The 20,564-nt window shown below is 43.3% G+C and overlaps 1 protein-coding gene across 2 annotated transcripts in view; it reads left to right on the top strand.

Annotated features, from left to right (window-relative positions):
- The window catches only part of AVPR1A (arginine vasopressin receptor 1A), a 73,977-nt gene extending 57,988 nt beyond the window's left edge, over positions 1-15,989 (top strand). For both annotated transcript variants that reach the window (XM_081211781.1, XM_081211782.1), the window contains exon 4: positions 15,727-15,989. The gene's annotated coding sequence lies outside the window, so the exon portion shown is untranslated. The remainder of the gene's footprint in view (positions 1-15,726) is intronic.
- Positions 15,990-20,564: the final 4,575 nt, after the last annotated feature.

The following is a 20,564-nucleotide window of genomic DNA, read 5'->3' on the forward strand; positions in this document are numbered from 1 at the left end:
GGGTTTGTGGGGGGGGGAACCTAGAACAGATTGAGGGCTGCTGGGAAAGGAGAGCATAGGTAAAAGCAAACAGCAAGTTGCCCTCCTTGAATGCAGCAAACCTGCTATCCAACATCATATCAGATCTCCAGGGAGACGCTTTTGCATTCTCAAGATAACTTTTTGCTGACAGCTCTCTATCTGTCTCTGCCTTTCTCTAGGTGCTTCGCGACAGTGATCTTATATCAGAAATGGGTCCTGAAGATTATGTTTTTCCGTGTGCATGTTAACTTCCACACAATGATGGGAATGTATGCAAATCTTTCCAAAGGGCAGCATCCAGGATAGGCAAGTGGGTGGGTGTCTTATACCTTATCCCTCTAAATAAGTTGGTGACATTTAAAGCATAATTTGTCAACAGTGGTAATCATGCATTTTAACTGAAGCAGAGGAAAGTTATTGACTGAGTCCTAAAGTACCTGAAAATACAGGGGTGGGTTTATTCTATAATATAGTCCCTGCGTAGCTGTCTAGACTAGACCTGCTGATATGCTATAAGTGGCTAATAGGTAGACTAATCCAGGGGAACAGAGTTCAGTCTACATATTGATTTATTATTTGTGTGAGTAGGCAAGCAGGTATTTCCACCTCCAGGGTGGCATTTTACATCTTAGTGTAGTAATAATAATAATAATAATAATAATAATAATAATAATAATAATTTTTTATTTATATCCCGCCCATCTGGCTGGGCTCCCCCAGCCACTCTGGGCGGCTTCCAACAAAATATTAAAATACAGTAATGCATCAAACATTAAAAGCTTCCCTAAACAGGGCTGCCTTCAGATGTCTTCTAAAAGTCTGGTAGTTGTTGTTCTCTTTGACATCTGGTGGGAGGGCGTTCCACAGGGCGGGTGCCACTACCGAGAAGGCCCTCTGCCTGGTTCCCTGTAACCTTACTTCTCGCAGGGAGGGAACTGCCAGAAGGCCCTCGGCGCTGGACCTCAGTGTCCGGGCTGAACAATGGGGGTGGAGACACTCCTTCAGGTATACTGGACCGAGGCCGTTTCAATCAACGAGGCAGAGAAATATCAATAATCACAATGAGCATTGGCTTATTTTATCCCCAAAAGCAGGTTGCAACCACCACACACCATGTTTTAGAGACTTTATATACATAGAATAATAGATTCCAGCAATTGCAACGCAGGAATCTCAACTAAAGCATCCATGCCAGATGACCATCCAATCTTTGCTTAAAAAGCTCCAATGAAGGAGAGTCTACCACCTTTTGAGGGAGTCGGTTCCACTGTCAAACAGCTCTTACCGCCAGAAAGTTATTGCTGCCATGCTCTTTACAAGTGCATCTGAATGTAACATAGGATACAATTTGCAAAAAGGCAGCATATTACAGTCAGATAATGAAGACTTTTACATGACTGGCATTTCTGAAAACTAATGGTTCATCACAAAGCAACTATTCACAGTGTGCTGAATATAGACAGGCTGTCAGCTATAGAACAGCTTTTAAAATAATAATAATTGCCATTAATAATTACCATTAAGATGCATAAAATGCAAGCATCCTGAAATAATGTTTAAAATGAATCAAACTGTCAGGTTGGTGCACTGGAATTTAAACACGTATCTTCTCTTGGCGCTGTTAAAAGTTAAGAAAATTTAGAAAACCTCTCATCCTTAAAGTAAGGCAAACTTTTATGTTGGATTTTTTTAAAAGTAAAGACTGCACTTTTTCCTTGCTTAATCATCATGTCGCCTTAATGATTTTGTAACTTTGTAAGGTTTGGCGGTTGGGCATTGGAGTAGTCAGTTGGAGGTGAGGGGAGGTAGTGGCCAATACCTACCCCTCCTAATTCAAGGGTATTCCTTTAACACAGTGGTTCTCAACCTGTGGGTCCCCAGATATTGTTGGACTACAACTCCCATCATCCCTGAGCTCTGGCCTTGCTAGTTAGGGATGATGGGAGTTGTAGTCCAACAACCTCTGGGGACCCACAGGTTGAGAACCACTGCATTAAAGGAATCCGAGGGGTGTGGCCCTGTCCGAAGCCCAGGTGGGGGCTAGGGCCATGGCACGACCCCTAGCAGTGACCCTGGGGGAGTTCCTAGTTGATGTGCATCAGCAGGGCTCCCCCTACTGGTGGTTAACCCTTGCGAGACTTCCTGCAGACGGGCAGGAGTCAGATATAGTCGGTTAGTTTCCAATGCCTAAGGCCCTAAGCCAATACCACTCACATTCTGTAACCAATAAAGTTGTGGCCTTTTTAGCCCATTAACCTAAAACACTGGTCTCATGTGTCTTTATTCCTTAACATCTCGGGAGGGTTTGGGACCTTGCCACGCAAAACCTTTCATCCTTAAAGTAAGGCAAACTTTTAGGTTGGATTTTTGAAAAGTAAAGATCACACTTTTCTCTTGCTTAATCATCATGTTGCCTTAATTATGAATGCAACTGAAATTTGTGTACAAGGAACGTTATTCTGAATGAGTCTTTTCAACAGAACCACTGTCCACTCGGTATTGCAGATCTAAAGAATTAACAGCCACTTCATCAGCTTTAGCATCTTTGCCCGTTATGTTTACATTCCTTTTTACCATGAAGAAAGTCAGTGAAACAGACACTTGCTTGTGTGAAATCAGACCAGGGGCAGGAAATGCATGCAACTGCTCAAGTAACATAGCAAGGGGTGGATTTTAACAAAGTTAACCCTCTAAAAGTCTACATGTTTGAGGAGCCTGATGTGCAAGACTAATTTTTTAGTGCAGAATATGTGCAGTTTGAAGATCGAGCCTGCTTTGTTTGGCCTAATAAACCACATGCAACCTATTTATTATTTGGTACAAGCAATAAATACCTTATCTGAAGAGCACAGTTGGGGGGAGCGCTACCAGAAGGTAAAAGGGGAGAGGTGAAGTAGCAGCAAGATCGTTGTGTGCAAAGGCATCACAGGCAAGGATCATAGATCTTGTCTGTGACCAGTGCTATTTTTCCTAGAAAAATAGGTGCTGGAACGCACCATGAACACCTCCCTTGTTCTCTTAGGACAGCAATGGTGCGCACCTGAGAGGTGCTGGAATTGAGTTCTGGTAAGTTCCGGCTGGAAAAAAAGTCTAGTCTGTGACAATAGGAATAAAGAAATTGATCCAGGTAATATTAAGTGAGGTTAATATATTAAGCGCTGGTTTGCGGTGGGTAGAATTCTGAGAGAAAAACTATGACCTATTTCAGCTTATTTGAACTTCATTTTGTACTGTTGCAATTTGCCGTTTGATATGCGGCTCGTGTCTTATGTTCATCTAAGTACGGGCACTTATATCCTGCAATGAAGCATTTGTGCTGTCAGAGCACAGAAGTGAAAAAAGAAAAGGGAAAAGATGTTGAGGGTGTGTAGGGCATAGAAGAAACAATATTTTGGCACTGTGGATTAATGGTATCAAGTGCTTAAGTACAGCCCTTTGAATGTCGTATTAGGCCTGTGAGAGTTGCCATTTAAGCTTTCAATCGCTGCTCTGAAATATGAACAGGGAACCTTTCACAAGTAGCTTTATGAAAAAGATGATTCAGTTCAATTTGTCTTCCAGATTTCTTTGGTTGCCTGGCTCCCAAGCTGTATGGTTAAGTTGCCTTTCAAAACTTCCTGCCCTGTGATGTCACTACTGATAACTGTGTGGGCCTTCCTTTCTACTGTGGAACGTGTGGGTATTTTTCCATATTACAGGAAGAATTCAAACTTTGCCCCTTGCCCTGACTTGATCTTTTTCTCATCCCTAGCTAAATAGGGAGTTTTCTGGAATCCCCTGTGCATGTTTTTTAAGAAGTAAACCCCACTGTGGAAGGATAGCAGCTTCAGTTAATTTTGTTATTCCCTAAAGCATTTCCCCTCAATATAATGTATTTCTGTATGCTAGTATCACCAATGGATACACATTTTGCTGTGCCGTATGCATTTTTCTACATGTTTTTGTTTAGGCAAGTCAATCTAGACACATGAGAGTCCCATGGACTGCAAGAAGATCAAACCTCTCCATTCTGAAGGAAATCAGCTCTGAATGCTCACTGGATGGAAAGATCCTGAAGCTGAGGCTCCAATACCTTGGCCACCTCATGAGAAGAGAAAACTCCCTGGAAAAGACCCTGATGTTGGGAAAGATTGAGGGCACAAGGAGAAGGGGACGACAGAGGACGAGATGGTTGGACAGTGTTCTCGAAGCTACCAGCATGAGTTTGACCAAACTGCGGGAGGCAGTGGAAGACAGGAGTGCCTGGTGTGCTCTGGTCCATGGGGTTACGAAGAGTCGGACACGACTAAACGACTAAACAACAACAATCTAGACACATAGATGTAGTGGTGTTATAATCTCTTTTACTGTTAATTTTAATCATTTTTTTGATGTTTTGAAACGGTTTCTATTGATAATTTTAATGTTTCTTATAAACTACTTGGAGGTTTTACTACACTCATGTGGTATATAAATTCCGTGCAATAAATTTATTCAGCTGGAGAACTGCATTGCAAAATTTGGAGTGGTAGGAATTTCAAAGGACTGATATGTTTCGGTTCTCATTTTGTTTTGAAAAGTGTGAATTAGGTAGATTCAGCTTTAAATGCAAACTTACCTAATCAAGTCCCACCCCCCATCTGCACTATGATGTGATTTTAATATAGGAATGAAATTGTGATATAGAACACAGAGTACATCAGAATACTCATTGACCAAGGCTGTGCACATGTTATGGCTTAAAATGCTGCTAGGACATTCTGTTTTCTAAATTTGGATCAAAACTGGTTTGTGAGAAAGTGACCAAAATGCAGTATATTCTCTGAAATGACGGGATAGATATGGATCTTGGCTATTATCGTATGTACATCACTTCCCAAACCAGAAGTAGAAAACCAGGTACTAAGGGTGGATCCTTCGATCAGCATGCGTTCATAGAATATGCTGCTGAACATCACTAGGTACTTTGCGATATTCAGTGCTTGGAATGAACTGCATTACAGTCATACCTCATGTTATTTCCGCTTCCTGTTAACGTTCTTTCAGGTTACGTCCCGCGGCGACCTGGAAGTACCGGAAAGGGTTACTTCTGGGTTTCGCCGCTCGTGCATGCGCAGAAGCGCAAAATGGCGTCACGCACATGCCCAGAAGCAGCGAATCACAACCCGCATGTGCGCAGACATGCCACTGCGGGTTGCGCTCTTTTCGTGTTGCGAATGGGCCTCCGGAACAGATCCCGTTCGCAACCATAGGTACCACTGTAGTTCAAAAATCTCTGAAAGTAGTTCTCACAATTGCCAAGAAGGCTGAATGTGAATTAACTTTGTTTTGGGGTCGAATGTGTTGGCTGGGAAAAGAATGAAATAGATATGGTCAGGGATTTTTTTCAGCCGGAACTCAATGGAACTCAGTTCCAGCACCTCTCAGGTGGGTTCCATTGCCATTATAAGAGAACAAGGGAGGTATTCATGGTGAGTTCCGGCACCTCTTTTTCTAGAAAAATAGCACTGGATATGGTAAATTTAAAAGGGGAAATTGCTGGATGCCTAGATCCAGGTTGGGGGCAAGTACTCTTTTGTGAGACAGCCCCAGCAGAGATTTAAAAATCACAAAATATGCAGCAAAGCAAAGCAAAGCAAAGCGTGGAAATATATGAGCCTGATTTCCAAGCTTGATCTCTAGATCAAAACCCCTGCATATTCCAAGAACATATATATTATTAAGGTTGGAATATTAAATCATGAAATACTTCTGGGAAGTTTGGTTGGTAAATATTATTCTGCATAATTTACAGTTGCATAAACACAAGCAAGAGGGATTTAATTCGGCCTATCTCCTGTTTGCATAGCCAGTCTCCAGGCACTATGGCCATTAAAATGCAGTTATGGTTAGTTGATTGCCAGTGAAGTGGTACCAAATGCAAACTGGCAATGACAAGCTTTGATTGTTCTTGTTCTAAGAAGTTTGTAAATTTGTCCCAAACCCAAAGCAGTCAAATGCCAGCAGCTAGAAAATTCATAAAAGCTAATGAGTCCAGTGACGAAGTACAATGATCACTAAGTAAATGATCACAATTAGCCATAGTGTTTCCTAATATGCCCCTCAAAAGTTGGACTAAATGTTGTTAAAGGCTCTCACCTGGCTTTCTCTCTCTCTCTCTCTCTCTCTCTCTCTCTCTCTCTCTCTCTCTCTCTCTCTCTCTCTCTCTTTCAGGCCAGTTGCTAGAAAAGCAAAGGAAAAGGCCTGTGCCCCCTTCTCCCAAGCAGCTGGGTTTTTTGCATTGCAAATTCAGGAAAAGTGTGAATTTCCAAGGGTGGCTGTTTTGGTTTGCATATTGCTTCAGAAAGTGGCAATTAGAAAGTTCCTATTTAAATGCAAACTGAATCAAATTTTTGTCCTGTCCCTATCAAGAGGCCACTCTGTCTGGGTGCCTCAACTTTTCTTCCTGGACAAGATTCAGCCTAGAATATGCACGTGCATCACTAGCAGCCACTACACTAGCTGGTAGAACTCTGCGGTATTTTAGGGGCAATGATGAAACTGCGGTACAGTGGTACCACGGGTTTCATACGCTTCAGGTTACATACGCTTCAGGTTACAGACTCCACTAACCCAGAAATAGTGCTTCAGGTTAAGAACTTTGCTTCAGGATGAGAACAGAAATTGTGTTCCGGCGATGCGGCAGCAGCAGGAGGCCCCATTAGCTAAAGTGGTGCTTCAGGTTAAGAACAGTTTCAGGTTAAGAACGGACCTCCGGAACGAATTAAGTACTTAACTCGAGGTACCACTGTACTGAATCACCACTGTGCCAGCTCCCAATCTCTGCCCATCCAACTCCCTTGAAGTCAGCACTCGTCTTCTTAATAGCTTGGCTAAAACAGTAACATGGGGGGAAAGGAAAGGTAAATTAGGTTCCCTCCTTGTTATACACTATTTATTTATTAACAAAACATTTAGACCATTCTTCAGTATCAAAGCATCACAGAGTGGTTTTAAAAATATTACATATTGTTTTGAGGTGGGGAGGGGTGGCAGCGGCAGCGGCGTGTAGGCTGTATGTCTGAGTAACTTCTAATTTCTGCATCCAACAAGGATTCCATTGCTGGAATAGTCACGCAAGTTTCTTGGAAATGCCTCTCCCCAATGTATGGATTGTTAAAGTAACAACAGAAGTGGCTCTGTGCCAGAGGGAAAATAGGTGGGCCTGTTAGAAAGACAAAGGCCAAAGTGGAGGTGTGTGAACTAGAAGCAGGCTGGACAGCTGAGAGACAGAGGCATGCTTGATTTCTGCTGGAATCCAAGACTGTGGTTATGGGAGAAGCAAGACATTATTAGAATGTTAATGCTGTGAGCCCCTCCATCGTAGGCTCAGGTTGTATAAATGTGTAAATAAACCATATATATTAAAGACAGCACAGTCTCTGCTGTCCCTCACTGCTTGGAGATTGGGGCGGCATGCAACAATATTATACTTTAAAATGTTTAACGTGTGTCATACAATTATTTGCTAAACGAATATAGTAGATTTTTTTTAAAATAACTTCAATGGAAGGCTGGAGATCTTTTAAGATTATGTTCTGTATTTATAGGACACTTTCCTTTGAAATTGGCACATAGTGGCATGACCTACTTTAAGATATGAGACGGGTTTAAAAAAGGCAAAGCAATATTTATTCTTGTTCTTTAGTAAAAAATACTGGGAGGTTTGGGTGAAACAAGGACCTGGAGCAGACGTAACAATTATCTATAATTCAATTTAGACTCTCTGTGACGGGTCTGAATGATATAGAAGAAGAGGCCATATAATAAATATTTTATATATTTTACATTACCAGCATTAATCCAACAGAAGATATTGAATTAAATAAAACTCAGTACTGACAGTCATGCGGAATAGCAAGCTTACTGGAGAAGGAAAAGATTATGCAGCAACATTTATCTCTGACAGTTTCAGATCTAACTAAATATTGTCTTGCAGCCATTTTAACAATGTTGTAACCATGTTCAAGCATTCACCTGATAACATGGTGGCTTATTATGGGCTGGGGGCAGACATGTGTGCACCAGGAGTTCCAACCTGAATAAAATATTGTGGGGGCAGAGATAAGCCCTGCCCCGCATAATCTAGGAATATATCTGGAATACTGCAGTCCTCAGCAGCGTCTTGGAAGAGACAGGGAACATGTCCCATGTTGGCAGTGCCGTTTCCCCATAAAAATAGCTCAAAAATGGCATTCTTTGCGATTCCTCCCCCCCCCAAAAAAAAACTAAAAGAAACCTCAACAGCTTTGGCAAAAAAAATACCCACAGAATTTTTTTCCACTGTTTGAAATATGGCAACCCTAGCATAATTGGTCACATGACACAGTACACACACAGCATCTGAATGGGAATGCCCATCAATTTTGTGGGGCCCCCCCACGGCCCCCAGGAATTGGTTCCTATGGTGTGCATGCAGGTTCCTCTTCAGAGCTTTGCACAAAAGGGTTTCAAGGTTGCATTCAGCTGAACGCAACTAGTGGTCTCCCTGCAATGGTGAGTCCTGCATGCAGCTCAATGCGAACAGAACCTCAATTCAGACCTCTGTGGAGAAACTTGTGAGTGTCGAGATATTTGGGTCAGGAGCACACTTGCGCTACTAGTAGAGAAGGGCAATCTGTCCGTTTGGTTTCTCATTCTTACATTCAGTTCTCTGCATTTTCACAGCAGTTGGCTATTTTCCCAAGCAACCTGCCCTCAGGGATCCAAACTAAGAAGCAGGCAGTAGCAGACGGTGTGCTGAGGTTGTGATACGCACCTGACCTCCACCCCATTGCGCCCCTGCTACCAGGAGGTTGGGGGTGGGCGAGAGGCAAGGTGAAGTGGCAGCAAATTTGGCACAAATTTTATGCAAATCTATGTCCTCTTTTAATGGGACGCGTGTGGCGCTGTGGGTTAAACCACAGAGCCTAGGACTTGCTGATCAGAAGGTTGGCGGTTCAAATCCCCGCGACGGGGTGAGCTCCCATTGCTCGGTCCCAGCTCCTGCCAACCTAACAGTTCGAAACCATGTCAAAGTGCAAGTAGATAAGTAGGTACCGCTCCGGCGGGAAGGTAAACGGCGTTTCTGTGTGCTGCTTGGTTCACCAGAAGCAGCTTAGTCTTGCTGGCCACATGACCCAGAAACTGTATGCTGGCTCCCTCGGCCAATAAAGCGAGATGAGCACTGCAACCCCAGAGTCGGTCATGACTGGACCTAATGGTCAGGGGTCCGTTTACCTTTTATGTCCTCTTTTGTTCTCCCTCCCCCAACGATGCGCTCCCTCTCTTTTGGCGATTAATAAACCAATTGTCCCTTCTCTTCTTTACACGCATGCAGCAATCCTTATAAGAAAGCCCACAACTGAAGACAGCAGAATGGTCTGGGATTTAATTTATATGAAAGGGAATTCATAACATAAATAATAATAAAGCAAGAAAATTACGACGAGGAGGAGGAGGATAAAAATAATAATTATTCCGGGACTCAAATGGAACGCCTAGCTTATTGAGATGCTCTCATTCTGCTATTTTGGTTTCAATATGCAGCAGAGGGAAGAAAAAAAAAAGCTGTGCATTTTCTCCCCCCAGAACAGGTTTCATGCTCTATTTGAGCTTTTAATCATAGCCAGCTATGATTTAAAACCAATGGCAGCTAAAAGGCCTTCACTATCTTCATAAATCCATATTGATTTACAGCACAAATCTAACCATGCCTCCTCAGAAATGAGCCCTAGTGACTTCTATGGGACGTACTCCCAGATAAGTGGGGTTAGGATTGCAGCCTTATTTATTTCCTGGCATGGTAAGATAATGGCTGTTTTTAGGAATTTTAAGATAGTTGGCTAGATATTAATTTTGCTTTGAGTTGCAGTTTTCCTTTTTGTAAACCAATCAGTGCTTTAAACAAATGCCTTCTGTAAAAGCGTAGGAATGCTTTAGATAAATTAAGCAAGCCAGGAAGGAGACTCTGGCCGCAATCACATTTAATAATAATAATAATAATAATAATAATAATAATAATAATAATAATTTATTATTTATACCCCGCCCATCTGGCTGGGTTTCCCCAGCCACTCTGGGCGGCTTCCAACTGAATATTAAAAACAGCACAGCTTCAAACATTAAAAACTTCCCTAAAGAGGGCTGCCTTCAGATGCCTTTTAAAAGTAAAATAGTTGTTTATTGCTTTGACATCTGCTGGAAGGGCGTTCCACAGGGCAGGCGCCACTACCGAGAAGGACCTCTGCCTGGTTCCCTGTAACCTTACTTCTCACAATGAGGGAACCGCCAGAAGGCCCTCGGTGCTGGATCTCAGTGTCCGGGCTGAACGATGGGGGAGGAGACGCTCCTTCAGGTATACTGGACCGAGGCCATTTAGGGCTTTAAAGGTCAGCACCAACACTTTGAATTGTGCTCGGAAACGTACTGGGAGCCAATGCAGATCTCTCAGAACCGGTGTTATGTGGTCCCGGCGGCCACTCCCAGTCACCAGTCTAGCTGCCGCATTCTGGATTAATTGCAGTTTCCGGGTCACCTTCAAAGGTAGCCCCACGTAGAGTGCGTTGCAGTAGTCCAAGCGGGAGATAACTAGAGCATGCACCACTCTGGCAAGACAGTCCACGGGCAGGTAGGGTCTTAGCCTGCGTACCAGGTGGAGCTGGTAGACAGCTGCCCTGGACACAGAATTAACCTGTGCCTCCATGGACAGCTGTGAGTCCAAAATGACTCCCAGGCTTCGCACCTGTTCCTTCAGGGGCACAGTTACCCCATTCAGGACCAGGGAATCCCCCACACCCGCCCGCCCCCTGTCCCCCAAAAACAGTACGCTGTCTTGTCAGGATTCAACCTCAATTTGTTAGCCGCCATCCATCCTCCAACAGCCTCCAGGCACTCACACAGGACCTTCACCGCCTTCACTGGTTCTGATTTAAAGGAGAGGTGATTTAAAGTACTATGATGCCACTTTAAACAGTGACAACTTCCCCCAAAGAATTATGGGAGCTGTAGTTTGATGAGAGTGCTGAGAGTTGTTAGGCAATGCCTATTCCCCTAAGATCCCTCTGGGAACTCTGAGAAATGTAGCGTAGTGGGACTAGGGGCTCCTAACAACTCTCAGTCCCAGAATTCTTTGAGGGAAGCCATGACTGTTTAAAGGTGTATCAAAGTATTTTTAATATATGGTGTGGATGTGGCCAAGGATGGGGAAGGAGATGGAGCTAGAACGGAGAAGAGAGAAAAAGTGAACTACAGTGGTACCTCGGGTTAAGGACTTACCGTAATTCGTTCTGGAGGTCCATTCTTAACCTGAAACTGTTCTTAACCTGAGGTACCACTTTAGCTAATGGGGCCTCCTGCTGCCGCTGCGCCACCGCCGCATGATTTCTGTTCTCATCCTGAAGCAAAGTTCTTAACCTGAGGTACTATTTCTGGGTTAGCGGAGTCTGTAACCTGAAGCGTCTGTAACCTGAAGTGTCTGTAACCCGAGGTACCACTATCATCTTCTGTCTGAATAACCTGGATGGATTGTGAGGTTCCTTTTTAGGCAATCTTAGGCAACTGGGTTTGTGCATGTATCTTACCCCCATTGAAGTAAGTCAAACATTGAGCAAGCGGCTGTTGTTCTTTTTTTAAAAAAAAAGGAAGACCCAAGAGCCAGAGAAGGCTATTTGATTGCCTTGCTACAGCTCTAGAATTACACAGCAAAGACAGTTCAAAACAGACCAATTTTTTCTCTATCCCATAATTAGCAGATTTCCCCCCTCTCTTCCTGCATAGAAGAGCAAATGGAGAGGAAAGCTTTAAAAATAACACTAGGGAATCAATATGGTCTTGTTTACAGCACCAGAAAATATAGAACTGACCGTGCTACCAGTGCTCTTTTCTTACTGCAGTTTGTGGCATCTTTTTGATGACTAAAAATATTTGGCTTGGACTTCTGGAATCAGAAATGAAAGGCTTAATATTAGAATTCCCTATATTCAACATGCTTTGTAATATGGTTAGCGTTAGCCTGTATCACCCAGATTGCAGTGCTGATGTTTTTGGGAAACGTGACTCAAAGAAGTAGGAGGCCCAGGGTTCGCTCTGATTGTTTAGAAATACACAATTGCTTTGAGGTCCTCTCCCCTAGCATGGAAGACGAAGAGCAGACTCCATTTGAGGATCTCTCCCTCATTACAGTCGATCAGGTATATGAAAACGAGGAGCAAAGTCAGTCCTCAGGGAATGTGCAGGCGACCTTGGAACGGACAGCTCACGGAAGAACCCCGACCAAACCTAAGAGGAGGCGTGTAGTGGTGATAGGGGATTCCCTACTGAGGGGAACAGAAGCAGTGATCTGTGGGCCTGACAAGATGTCTCGGGAAGTGTGCTGTCTCCCCGGGGCTAAGATCCAAGATGTAACTGAACGACTGCAAGGAATCATAAAACCCACTGACAAATACCCCTTCCTCTTGGTTCATGTGGGAACCAATGACACTGCAAGCAATAGCCTCCAGAAGATCAAAAGAGACTATGAGGCTCTGGGCAGGAAATTGAAGCAATGAAATGCACAAATTGTCATCTCATCTGTCCTCCCAGTTGAACGACGTGGCCCAGGGAGAGAGGGAAAAATAGTGGAAGTGAACAGCTGGCTTCGCAAATGGTGCAAACAGGAACGGTTTGGATTCTTAGATCATGGACTGCAGTTTCTTGAAGATGGACTTCTGGCAAGCGATGGGCTGCACCTCACAATGGTTGGGAGAAATGTTTTTGCCAAAGATCTCAGAAACCTCATCAGGAGGGCTTTAAACTGACTAATGTGGGGGAGGGAGACAGTGCTCCTGAAGGTAGGAGTCTATCAATTGATGAAGATGGTCATCCAAATGTCATAGACCAAATGGAGCAAACAGCACGCAGACCTAGTGGTGGGAGGAAAAAATCCTTAAATAAGAGACATGGGGGAATGATTAATGGACTTCAATGTCTGTACACTAATGCGCAAAGCATGGGAAATAAACAAGATGAGCTTGAGCTCTTGGTACAGCAAACTAAATATGACATAATAGGCATCACTGAAACCTGGTGGGATAAGTCCCACGATTGGAATGTAATAATGGGGGGATACAATCTATTTCAGAGAAACAGACCAGACAAGAAATGAGGAGGAGTGGCGTTATATGTCAGGGATGTGTATACCTGTGAAGAGATCCAAGATTTAGAACCTCAAAGCCAAAGTGAGAGCATTTGGGTCAAAATTAAGGGAGAGAAGAATAACAGTGACCTCATTGTGGGAGTTTACTATAGATCCCCAAGCCAAACGGAGGACATAGATGATACCTTCCTGGAACAGATGGCCAAGCATGCAAAAGGAAGGGAGATAGTAGTAATGGGGGACTTCAATTACCCGGATATTTGTTGGATGTCAAACTCAGCCAAGAGCATAAGGTCAAACAGATTCCTCACTGGCCTTGCAGACAACTTCATTGTCCAGAAAGTGGGAGAAGCAACAAGAGGAACAGCCATTTTAGATCTGGTCCTAACCAATGTTGATGACCTGGTTAGTGGGGTAGAAGTGGAAGGATCATTAGGCGTGAGTGATCATGCTCTTCTGAAGTTTACTATACAGCGGAAAGGAGGAGCCAAGCATACTAGGACTCAATTTCTTGACTTTAAGAAAGCCGACACAAAGTCAGAAAAGCTAAAGCACAGAATGAACTCAGGCTTGCTAGAGAGGTTAAAAGCAACAAAAAAGGCTTTTATGGGTATGTCCGTAGCAAAAGGAAGAACAAAGAAACAGTGGGGTTACTCAGAGGAGAAGATGGTGAAATGCAAACAGGGGACACAGAAAGGGCTGAACTCCTCAATGCCTTCTTTGCCTCAGTCTTCTCCGATAAAGAAAACAATGCCCGACCTGAAGAATTTGGAGCAAATGATTCAGCAGAGGAAACACAGCCCAGAATAACTAAGGAGATAGTACAAGAATACTTGGCTAGTTTAGATGTATTCAAGTCTCCAGGGCCAGATGAACTGCATCCAAGAGTATTAAAAGAACTGGCAGATGTGATCTCAGAACCACTGGCAGTCATCTTTGAGAATTCCTGGAGAACAGGCGAAGTCCCGGCAGACTGGAGGAGGGCAAATGTTGTCCCTATTTTCAAAAAGGGGAAAAGAGAGGACCCAAATAATTACCGCCCAGTCAGTCTGACATCAATACCAGGGAAGATTCTGGAGCAGACCATTAAGCAAACAGTCTGTGAGCACCTAGAAAGGAATGCTGTGATCACCAATAGTCAGCATGGATTTCTGAAAAATAAGTCATGTCAGACTAACCTGATCTCGTTTTTTGACAGAATTACAAGCCTGGTAGATGAAGGCAACGCAGTGGATGTAGCCTACCTTGATTTCAGCAAGGCATTTGACAAGATGCCCCATGATATTCTTGTAAAGAAGCTGGTAAAATGCAGTCTTGACTATGCTACCACTCAGTGGATTTGTAACTGGCTGACTGACCGAACCCAAAGGGTGCTCATCAATGGTTCCTCTTCATCCTGGAGAAGAGTGACTAGTGGGGTGCCACAGGGTTCTGTCTTGGGCCCGGTCTTATTCAACATCTTTATCAACGACTTGGATGATGGACTCAAGGGCATCCTGATCAAATTTGCAGATGACACCAAACTGGGAGGGGTGGCTAACACCCCAGAGGACAGGATCACACTTCAAAATGACCTTGACAGATTAGAGAACTGGGCCAAAACAAACAAGATGAATTTCAACAGGGAGAAATGTAAAGTATTGCACTTGGGCAAAAAAAATGAGGGGCACAAATACAAGGTGACACCTGGCTTGAGAGGTGTGAAAAGGATCTAGGAGTCTTGGTTGACCACAAACTTGACATGAGCCAACAGTGTGACGCGGCAGCTAAAAAAGCCAATGCAATTCTGGGCCTCATCAATAGGAGTATAGCATCTAGATCAAGGGAAGTAATAGTGCCACTGTATTCTGCTCTGGTCAGACCTCACCTGGAGTACTGTGTCCAGTTCTGGGTACCACAGTTCAAGAAGGACACTGACAAACTGGAACGTGTCCAGAGGAGGGCAACCAAAATGGTCAAAGGCCTGGAATCGATGCCTTATGAGGAACGGCTAAGGGAGCTGGGCATGTTTAGCCTGGAGAAGAGGAGGTTAAGGGGTGATATGATAGCCATGTTCAAATATATAAAAGGATGTCACATAGAGGAGGGAGAAAGGTTGTTTTCTGCTGCTCCAGAGAAGCGGACACGGAGCAATGGATCCAAACTACAAGAAAGAAGATGCCACCTAAACATTAGGAAGAACTTCCTGACAGTAAGAGCTGTTCGACAGTGGAATTTGCTGCCAAGGAGTGTGGTGGAATCTCCTACTTTGGAGGTCTTTAAGCAGAGGCTTGACAACCATATGTCAGGAGTGCTCTGATGGTGTTTCCTGCTTGGCAGGGGGTTGGACTCGATGGCCCTTGTGGTCTCTTCCAACTCTATGATTCTATGATTCTTTCATTATCTAATAATAATTATAATACAGCTTTGCAACAGTATTTATTCTGTGACCCAAAAAACTCCTCTCCTGTGACAGACCTAATGGAGAGGCTGCTTGTAAATTTTGCCATCTGATGAATATATGACTGCAAAATTCAGGCGTGGCAGATGAAAAATGTCCCTCAGCTTATTCATGGCCTTTTCTTTTTTTGCAGAGTTGTTTGTATTTATAGAAGAGAACTGACAACATATCCTCAAGCTGCTGCATGCCAGATCTCATAAAACAATTCACGGCGATTCTGTCCTGGCTGCACTTACAAGGGTAATGCAATACCATAATAAATACAACTCACTGTGCTGCTAGGGAGAATTGCGTCCTTGGAAATTCTTCCATCTTCAAAAATCATGCGCTCAGTGTGCCCCATGGCACTTGAACTCATGGGTTAGAGGCACCCTACAGGCAGACACTGAACAGAGGTGTTTGTGGGCCATCTGAGGTAAAGGCCTTTTTAAACAGATACAGTACTACTTTTCTAAAAGCAAAGCATCCATGTCTGGCCCCTAACTGGGTCTCCCCAGAGAAGCTGAACAACTGTGGCCCCCCTAGGTAAGTACCACTGCCTCATGAGGCTACTGGTCAAAAATGAAAACAGACCCTTGCTCTCAAATTCTCCCTCCCAGATCCTTTTCAGATTTTGAAAATTGATCTTATCAGAATTATTGTACAAGGCTACTTGGCCAATCAGGAAAAGGACTGAAAATCTAGCCAATAATAGAAAAGTAGCCAAATAAGGTTTTCAGAACCCTTGCAGGTGCAGGGGAAATGCTGTTCTACAAGTATGTCTGCATGACATAATTCACATTCTGGTTTTTCTTGTGTTAGACAGGCTTCCTAGATAAGAAACTGAGCATATACCCAAGCAATCAGGCTGCTTGAGACTGGGTTTTAGGACAGAGGAATATGGAACTGGTTAAATTACGATGATTTAAGATTGGGAATCCAGCTTATTTCTGTCAAAGATACTATTTCTCTGTATGCCCCTAAACCAACAAACACTAAGGAAATAAAAATACAGTGAAATCTTTGTACCTTGATAAAAACAAATGCAATAAAATGTTAATACATTCAAAACATATTCTTTTTTATTGTTATTTTTTATTCATTTTACAATACAAAAATATAAAAACACATAACACAATTTTTCACAAATACAAAACATATTCTTTCACAAGGAATCTTTAAAAACTACTTGATTTACAAGGCTTTTTACTACCCTTTAACCAGAAAAACCAGTCAGCTTGTGGCTCAACGGCCAAGATCTGGCTGTGTTTAGAATAACCCCGCAAAGGAAAAAGCTCCCTGATACCAAGATGAGGGATATACTGAAAATACAGATAGATAGACTTTAATTAGAAAATAATGAACTGTAGTGAAGTTGGCGGAAGTCCACAATTGGTGTGTTTCTTTTTTCATTTGATATGTGTTAGTTTTTGAAGAATGAATTATATATGTATTTGTGTCTTTCCTCTCCTTTTTGTTTTCTTCTTTAAGGTTTAAATGAATTAATGAAATGTATATATTTATATTCTTTGTTCTTTTTTCCCTTTCGGTGCTTCTATCTTTATTTTTTCCTATTTTTTTAAAAAAGATCTTATTATACTTTTGTATTTCTCTATTTTCTTTTAAGTGTGTGTATCCTGATTTGAATGTATATGTGCGCAATATAAGCAAATAATTTTTTTAAAAAAATAATTAATATGACAGGATATTTATAACCCTGGAAAAAATAACCCCATGTAGATTGTTTGTTCTCTGTTTTGGCTTTCTTCCAAATCTACTAATCAGTATAAATGCTACAGTGAAAGTTTCCTAGGTAGAATTGTCCCTGACACACCTTGGTAACTTTTGTTTATATAGAAATTGTAACCCTGCCCTATGCACCATTTATCCACAAATTTCTCTTCTATGTTTTGATATAATTTGTTGTTGTTGTTGTTTAGTCGTTTAGTCGTGTCCAGCTCTTTGTGACCCCATGGATCAGAGAATGCCAGGCACTCCTGTCTTCCACTGCCTCCAGCAGTTTGGTCAAACTCATGTTAGTAGCCTTGGAAACACTGTCCAACCATCTCGTCCTCTGTTGTCCCCTTTCCCCTGTGCTCTCAATCTTTCCCAACATCAGGGTCTTTTCCAGGGAGTCTTCTCTTCTCATGAGGTGGCCAAAGTATTTGGAGCCTCAGCTTCAGGATCTGTCCTTCCAGTGAGCACTCAGGGCTGATTTCCTTCAGAATGGATAGGTTTGATCTTCTTGCAGTCCATGGGTCTCTTGAGAGTCTCCTCCAGCACCATAATTCAAAAGCATCAATTCTTCGGTGACCAGCCTTCTTTATGGTCCAGCTCTCACTTCCATACATCATTACTGGGAAAACCATAGCTTTAACTATACGGACCTTTGTTGGCAAGGTGATGTCTCTGCTTTTTAAGATGCTGTCTAGGTTTGTCATCGCTCTTCTCCTTTTGTGACTGCTGTCATCATCTGCAGTGATCATGGAGCCCAAGAAAGTAAAATCTCTCACTGCCTCCATTCGTCTCCATATTAAATTGGTAGAACCTTGAGAAGACCATCTATCTTCCATTTTTTAAAACTTACGTTTGTTTTCAAGACTTGTATCCACTGCCCTGCAGTAAAGCTTATAGGGTGGTTTACGAAAACAAGATAAAATAAATGAAATATATAACAATAGTAAAATGCATATTAAAGATTGAGAGAACAAAAACTTAAAGGATAGTAGTGCAGCAATAAAACTGCAAGTACATTTGCAAAGGGATGTGGGTGGTGCTGTGGGTTAAACCACAGAGCCTAGGACTTGCCGGTCAGAAGGTTGGTGGTTCGAATCACCCCGCTATGGGGTGAGCTCCCATTGCTCGGTCCCTGCTCCTGCCAACCTAGCAGTTTGAAAGCACGTCAAAGTGTGAGAGCCAGTGTGGTGTAGTGGTTAAGAGCAGTAGTCTCGTAATCTGGGGAACCGGGTTCGCGTCTCCGCTCCTCCACATGCAGCTGCTGGGTGACCTTGGGCTTGTCACACTTCTCTGAAGTCTCTCAGCCCCACTCACCTCACAGAGTGAGGTTTTGAGGGAGGAAGGGAAAGGAGAATGTTAGCTGCTTTGAGACTTCTTAAAGGGAGTGAAAGGCAGGATATCAAATCCAAACTCTTCTTCTTCTTCTTAGATAAATAGGTACCGCTCCGGCGGGAAGGTAAACGGCATTTCCGTGTGTTGCTCTGGTTCGCCAGAAGCAGCTTATTCATGCTGGCCACGTGACCCGGAAGATGTACGCCAGCTCTCTTGGCGAATAAAGCAAGATGAGCGCCGCAACTCCAGAGTCGGTCACGACTGGACCTAATGGTCAGGGGTCCCTTTACCTTTACCTTACATTTGCAAAGCTAAGCAGGGTCTGGTATGGTTTCAAGTTGGATGGGAGACCACGTGTTGAGATTCCTCCACTGTAGGGGGTTGGACTAGAGGACCCTTAGGGTCCCTTATGATTCTAGGATTATATATTAATGTTGGTCCCTGGTAAAATTCCCTGGAGAGGATTCAACAAAGGAGGTGTTACCATTGAGATGACTCTGCCTTATTTTCTTACTTTGGATGGTGAATGACTTGGATAAGAGTCAACTACAATTCCCAAAGATCCCTGTGAAAAGGGATTGGATGTTAAATCACTCTGGGAATTCTAGCTTTGTGAGGATAATAGAGGTCTCCTAACTACTTTCAGCACCCTTAACAAACTATAACTCTAAAAATTATTCAGGGGAATTCCATGATTATAATACTAATAATATTACATAGTCATATTCCCATAACTATGATAATTATTCCATGACTGCTCGAAGTCTTATCATGTTACTTTAGATGCATGGTGTGAATATGGCGAAAGCGAGAAAGCACATTGTGTTCTACATATGTTGTCATTTTTGTATGGAAGAACAGCTTGTTGTAGGAAGCTTGAAACCTATCCCATTTGTTATGAGCAAGTGCCATATGAAACTCCTGTTTTGATATTTTTAAATATTTCCACCATGTTGCCTCTATGTTGTCTTTTTAGCATTCTTATGTCTGCATGCAGCCTTCTGTCTTCTTTCATGGTATGTTTGGGTGGGTGCACAACTGAGACATCAGATAGGTTAAAGCTATTAGTATAAGGCACCTTTGCTCCAATAAATACCGTATTTTTCGCCCTATAGGACGCACTTTTCCCCCTCCAAAAATGAAGGGGAAATGTGTGTGCGTCCTATGGGGCGAATGCAGGCTTTCGCTGAAGCTTGGAGAGCGAGAGGGGTCGGTGCGCATCAACCCCTCTCTCTCTCCAGGCTTCAGGAAGCTATCCGTAAGCCTGGGGAGCCCGCAGGAGTTCCCGCAGGGCTCCCTAGGCTGCGGATAGCAGCCTGCTGCACGGAGTGCGGGGCGCGCTGAAGCAGAGCGCTCCGCGCTTCGGGCAGATATCCGCAGCCTAGGGAGCCCTGCGGGAGTTTCCGCGGCTGGGGGGGGGAATAAATTTCCCCCCCTTTATTCATTCCCCAAAAAACTAGGTGCGTCCTATGGGCCGGTGCGTTCTATAGGGCGAAAAATACGGTGCCTTCAGACTGCTCACCTCTATAGGCTGCAATCCCACCTGGGAGAAAGTCCAACTGAAATAGGTCTTACTTCTGAGTATACACGTACGTAGGCTTTGCTCTGCTAACTCTTGCCTATTCTATTGTGGTTGAGGGCTTGCCCTCCATCCCAAAGCAGGGATATAAAACTATAAAACCAATAAAGCTTAAGCTTCAAGGCCCCTAATCTCCGAGGGACCTCAAAAGGGGCTCCGGTCCACATTGCTTTAATTTTTTGCATCTAGTAGACCCAGTTTGACTCATGCACACAACTCAAATTGTCTATTTTTGTGTGTGGATATATTTCAGCAATCCCAAAGTTGGAGAGTCAGTAGTACAGGCACAGATGTTGTAAAGGCATTTTGAGCTGCTTTGGAACAACCCCCCACTCTGACCTCAC

Source organism: Podarcis bocagei (genome assembly GCF_964188305.1).
Source record: "Podarcis bocagei genome assembly, chromosome: 10".
Taxonomy (NCBI): Eukaryota; Metazoa; Chordata; class Lepidosauria; order Squamata; family Lacertidae; genus Podarcis; species Podarcis bocagei.